We start from the raw sequence: 6,073 nt of genomic DNA, 5'->3' as shown, positions 1-6,073 counted from the left end.
CTGAGGTCTTGGCTGATTTCTTTTGATTTTCCCATGATGTCAAGCAAAGAGGCACTGAGTTTGAAGGTAGGTCTTGGAAATACATCCACAGGTACACCTCCAATTGACTCAAATTGTCAATTAGCCTATCAGAAGCTTCTAAAGCCATGACATCATTTTCTGGAATTTTCCAAGCTGTTTAAAGGCACAGTCAACTTAGTGTATGTAAACTTCTGACCCACTGGAATTGTGATACAGTGAATTAAATGAAATGATCTCTCTGTAAACAATTGTTGGCAAAAATCTGTGGATACTATACGATTAGAAAGATAAATAATGTAAAACATCACAATTGAAAAATATATGGCACATGGAAACTAAACGAGGGTGGTCTATGGTGATAGGTGGGATGGGCTGAGAATGGCTGAGGGTTGGGATTGAAGAGCTTATGTTTGGTAATGTATTATGTCTCTACTTTATATAAAAAGTACCATGTATGTATATGTAACAGAAAAGCTGTAAAAAAAAAAAAAAAATACATGTATATTTGTCCTCCGAAGAGGGGGATGGGTTAATAAAAAATAAGAGGCAGGCAAAGGGTCATAATCCAAATCAGAGTCAGGCAGGTACAGGACGGCAGGTGGGATCAGGACAAGCAGGAAGGTCAGAACTGGGAAGACTAAGAAGAGCACAGGGAGAAGGGACAAGACAAACTGACAACAGACAGACAGAACACTCAGGTATAAATACACAGGGGATAATGAGGGGAGATGGGAGACACCTGGTGTGGGGGTGGAGATAAGCACAAAGACAGGTGAAACATCAGGGTGTGACAAATCATTCCAACATTGCCTACAATGGTGAATAAGATACTGAGGTAGACCTATATAAGCAATATAACAATTGAGATGTACAAACTATGGCATAAGGGAATGATGAGCGGATAAGTGGCAAGCCATAATTTCAATTATGACAATGAGTGAGTAGTCTAACTATTTGTTCAGCACTTTATAAATGTACAGAGAACGAATTCAGAACATGGGCTGTTCTTACAGTATTCTCCCTGTGCACCAAGTCAGAAATGTAGGATAAATAACGGGGGTAAATAAGCAGACAATGAAAGCTCTTGCAATATTCGATGATGACGTTTCACCAAAACAGGCTATATTTCTTAGTAGCCCATGTGTCTCACTAACAGATTACTACACAACATACACTTAGTAGTACTTAGCTACTGTATACATATTTCCCTGGCATATTACAATTTATGCAGCCGTATACAAGACATATTTCTAGACTCAGTTGTGCTGTGCTCACTTGAACGTGGCGCGGCAGTCCTTCTTGAAAGCAAACTTTGGTATTAAACTGGCATCAGTCTGGCATTTTCTGGGTTTCTGGTGCTTTCAAGAATTTTGTCTTGCCTTCACCTACTCAACATGGAATCTTATTGGCTGGTTTGCGTAGCTTTCTTACGAGGGAGGATGTTTCAGTTTGAATCGTGCCAGTGAACAAGCACCAAACCAGCGTGTGTGAGTGCAGAGTTGGATGGCGAGCCGTGCATTGCATGACATGCAATTTTGTGCTGTTTCTATCAGAATAAATCTCCATGGCTGGTGCTACAAGTTGGAGTTTGTGTCGATGATTGATTGTACACAACGCAAGAAGAGTATTGTTACACAGGCCAATTGGCAAAATAGGTATTGTAGCCCAAGAAATTGGCTGATGGTCCTCTTCAGCTAACACTCCGATATGCTCTAGACAGCTAGTGGGCCGCAGGCTAGCGGATGGGCCTTCAGGGGATGTCGCGACGGAGGATCCTGTTGAAACCCCTCGGGCTGATTACGTCGGTAGACCAGTCGTGGTGGAATCGGCGGGGCTCCGTGTCGGCAGTAAAAGGGGTCCAGGCCAATTGGCAAAATATGTATTGTAGCCCAAGGAGTGGCTGATGGACCTCTTCAGCTAGCTGGGCGATGGGCCTAGCACGTGGCTAGTTCCAGGCTCACTGGTGCTTGCTTCGGGACAGTGACGTTAGCCAGGGGGTAGCCACTCGGATAGCAGCTAGCTAGCTGCGATGATCCAGGTGAAAAGGATCAGAGTTTGCGGTAGGAAACCGGAGATGTGGAGAAAAAGCAGTCCGGTATGCTCTGGGTTGAATCGTGCTGTGCAGACTGGCAGGAGTTGACCGGGCTAAGGTTAGCTGACGACCGCTTGCAGTGGCTAACTGACTCTTAGCTAGTAGCTAGTTAGCTGGCTAGCTTCTGTTGGGGGTTCCGGTTCTAAAGTATAGAAAATAGCAGATCCATACCACATTGGGTGAGGCGGGTTGCAGGAGAGTATGTTGAAACTGAGGTTACAAATATGAATATATATATATATATATATATATATATATATATATATACATACATACATACATACATACATACATACATACATACATACATACACGGGACACGACAAGACGAAGACAAAGACGTCTGAACTGCTACGCCATCTTGAAATCAAGGTGAGAAATGCAATTATTTCTTTAGCAGAACCTTTCATGTGAGAGTTTTGGTTCCTCCCCGGAAGACATGGAACGGTGCACACATCCCTGTTCATGCCGTTGGCTGTGTTGGTCAAACTCTGTCAAACTTTTGGTAAGCTAACTTCTGTGTCATTCTCTGTGAATGTTTTAACCCTTACTCGCGTAAACAACAGCCAAGAAAGACAATGATTTGTGTTTCAGTGACGTGCTTTATACGGTTTGGGAAAGGCATTCAATGCTGTCGGAGACTCTGCATTGATGCCATATGATAGTTGTGTAGGCCAGAAAAGAGTATGGCTTACCAACTGTAAAGGTACAGTGGCTTGCGAAAGTATTCACCCCCCTTGGCATTTTTCCTATTTTGTTGCCTTACAACCTGGAATTAAATTAGATTTTTGGGGTGGTTTGTATCATTTGATTAACACATCATGGCTACCACTTTGAAGATGCAAAATACTTTTTCTTGTGAAACAAACAAGAAATAAGTAAAAAAATAAAATAGAAAACTTGAGCGTGCATAACTATTCACCCCCCCAGAGTCAATACTTTGTAGAGCCACCTTTTGTAGCAATTACAGCTGCAAGTCTCTTGGGGTATGTCTCTATAAGCTTGGCACATCTAGCCACTGGGATTTTTGCCCAATCTTCAATGCAAAACTGCTCCAGCTCCTTCAAGTTGGATGGGTTCCGCTGGTGTACAGCAATCTTTAAGTCATACCACAGATTCTCAATTGGATTGAGGTCTGGGCTTTGACTAGGCCATTCCAAGACATTTAAATGTTTCCCCTTAAACCACTCGGGTGTTGCTTTAGCAGTATGCTTAGGGTCATTGTCCTGCTGGAAGGTGAACCTCCATTCCCAAATCTCTGGAAGACTGAAACAGGTTTCCCTCAAGAATTTCCCTATATTTAGCGGCATCCTTCAATTCTGACCAGTTTCCCAGTCCTTGACGATGAAAAACATCCCCACAGCATGATGCTGCCACCACCATGCTTCACTGTGGGGATGGTGTTCTCGGGGCAATGGAGGTGTTGGGTTTGCGCCAGACAGAGTTTCACTTGATGGCCAAAAAGCTACATTTTAGTCTCATCTGATCAGAGTACCTTCTTCCATATGTTTGGGGAGTCTCCCATATGCCTTTTGGTGAACACAAAATGGGTTTGCTTATTTTTTTCTTTAAGCAATGGCTTTTTTCTGGCCACTCTTCTGTAAAGCCCATCTCTGTGGAGTGTACAGCTAAAAGTGGTCCTATGGACAGGTGCTCCAATCCCCAATGTGGAGCTTTGCAGCTCCTTCAGGGTTATCTTTGGTCTCTTTGTTGCCTCTCTGGTTAATGTCCTCCTTGCCTGGTCTGTGAGTTTTAGTGGGCAGCCCTCTCTTGGCAGGTTTGTTGTGGTGCCATATTCTTTCCATTTTTTAATAATGGATTTGATGGTGCTCCGTGGGATGTTCAAAGTTTCTGATATTTTTTTTATAACCCAACCCTGATCTATACTTCTCCACAGCTTTGTCTCTGACCTGTTTGGAGAGCTCCTTGGTCTTCATGGTGCCGTTGCTTGGTAGTACCCCTTGCTTAGTTGTGTTGGAGACTCTGGGGCCTTTCAGAGACAGGTGTATATATACTGAGATCATGTGACAGATCATGTGACACTTAGATTGCACACAGGTGGACTTTATTTAACTAATTATGTGACTTCTGAAGGTAATTGGTTGCAGCAGATCTTATTTAGGGGCTTCATAGCAAAGGGGGTGAATACATGTGCACGCACCCTTTTTCTGTTTCATTTATTTATTTATTTCACTTCACCAATTTGGACTATTTTGTGTATGTCCATTACATATCATCTAAATAAAAATCCATTTAAATTACAGGTTGTAATAATGTAAAAATAACATCTGTACAGAAAGACTCATGTGAAGGCCAAATTACAGAGGAGGAACTGCTTGATGCAATTGGGGCCTTTAAGGATGGGAAAACTCCAGGGCTGGATGGCATACCAGTGGAAGTATACAAAACTTTTTTTGATATACTCAAAGGACCATTATTAGCATGTTTTAACCACTCCTATATAAATGGTAGATTATCAGACACGCAACAAGGTCTGATATCATTATTACTGAAACAGGACCCAAATGATATACACTGCAGTGCTCCTCCTGCTCCTCCTTGCACAAAGGCGGAGGTAGCGGTCCTGCTGCTGGGTTGTTGCCCTCCTACGGCCTCCTCCACGTCTCCTGATGTACTGGCCTGTCTCCTGGTAGCGCCTCCATGCTCTGGACACTACGCTGACAGACACATCAAACCTTCTTGCCACAGCTCGCATTGATGTGCCATCCTGGATGAGCTGCACTACCTGAGCCACTTGTGTGGGTTGTAGACTCCGTCTCATACTACCACTAGAGTGAAAGCACCGCCAGCATTCAAAAGTGACCAAAACATCAGCCAGGAAGCATAGGAACTGAGAAGTGGTCTGTGGTCTCCAACTGCAGAACCACTCCTTTATTGGGGGTGTCTTGCTTATTGCCTATAATTTCCACCTGTTGTCTATTCCTTTTGCACAACAGCATGTGAAATTTATTGTCAATCAGTGTTGCTTCCTAAGTGGACAGTTTGATTTCACAGAAGTGTGATTGACTTGGAGTTACATTGTGTTGTTTAAGTGTTCCCTTTATTTTTTTGAGCAGTATATATAAAGATCCAGTCCATTAAAAAAATTGGAGACCTCATACACTTCAGTGTTGTGATGCAAAAATCCTAGCAAAATGCTTGGCGCATAGAATTAAAAAAGTATTGTTAGATATTATTAATCGTAATCAGACAGGTTTTTTACATGAACGATACATTGGAGATAATATAAGACAAGTACTGGAAACAATAGAATACTATGAAATATCGGGGACACCGGGCCTGGCTTTCATAGCTGATTTTGAAAAGGCTTTTGATAAAGTATGAATGGAGTTTATATATAAATGCCTAGAATATTTGAATTTTGGGAAATCTCTTATAAAATGGGAAATCTCTTATAAAATGGGTAAAAGTTATGTGTAGTAACCCTAGGTGTAAAATAGTAAATAATGGCTACATCTCAGAAAGTTTGAAACTATCTAGAGGAGTAAAACAAGGTTGTCCACTATCGGCATATTTATTTATTTTTGCCATCTAAATGTTAGCTGTTAAGATTAGATCAAACAATAATACTATGGGATTAGAAATCGATGGCTTAAAATCTAAGGTGTCATTGTACGCCGATGATTCATGTTTTCTTTTAAAACCACAATTAGAGTCTCTCCATGGCCTTATAGAGGATCTAGATACTTTTGCTATCCTCTCTGGATTAAAACCAAATTATGATAACGTACGTATTGGATCACAAAAAAAATGCAAATTTTAACATTACCATGTAGTTTACCAATTAAATGGTCTGATGGAGATGTGGACATACCCGGTATACAAATCCCAAAAGAAATACATTTTTATAGAAAGTTAGCAAAAATAGATAAGATCTTGCTACCATGGAAAGGAAAATACCTGTCTATTTGTGGAAAAATCACCCTGATTAACTCTTTA

Source organism: Salmo salar, chromosome 20 (genome assembly GCF_965601325.2).
Source record: "Salmo salar chromosome 20, fSalSal1, whole genome shotgun sequence".
Classification (NCBI taxonomy): Eukaryota; Metazoa; Chordata; class Actinopteri; order Salmoniformes; family Salmonidae; genus Salmo; species Salmo salar.
This window is presented reverse-complemented; position numbering follows the sequence as displayed.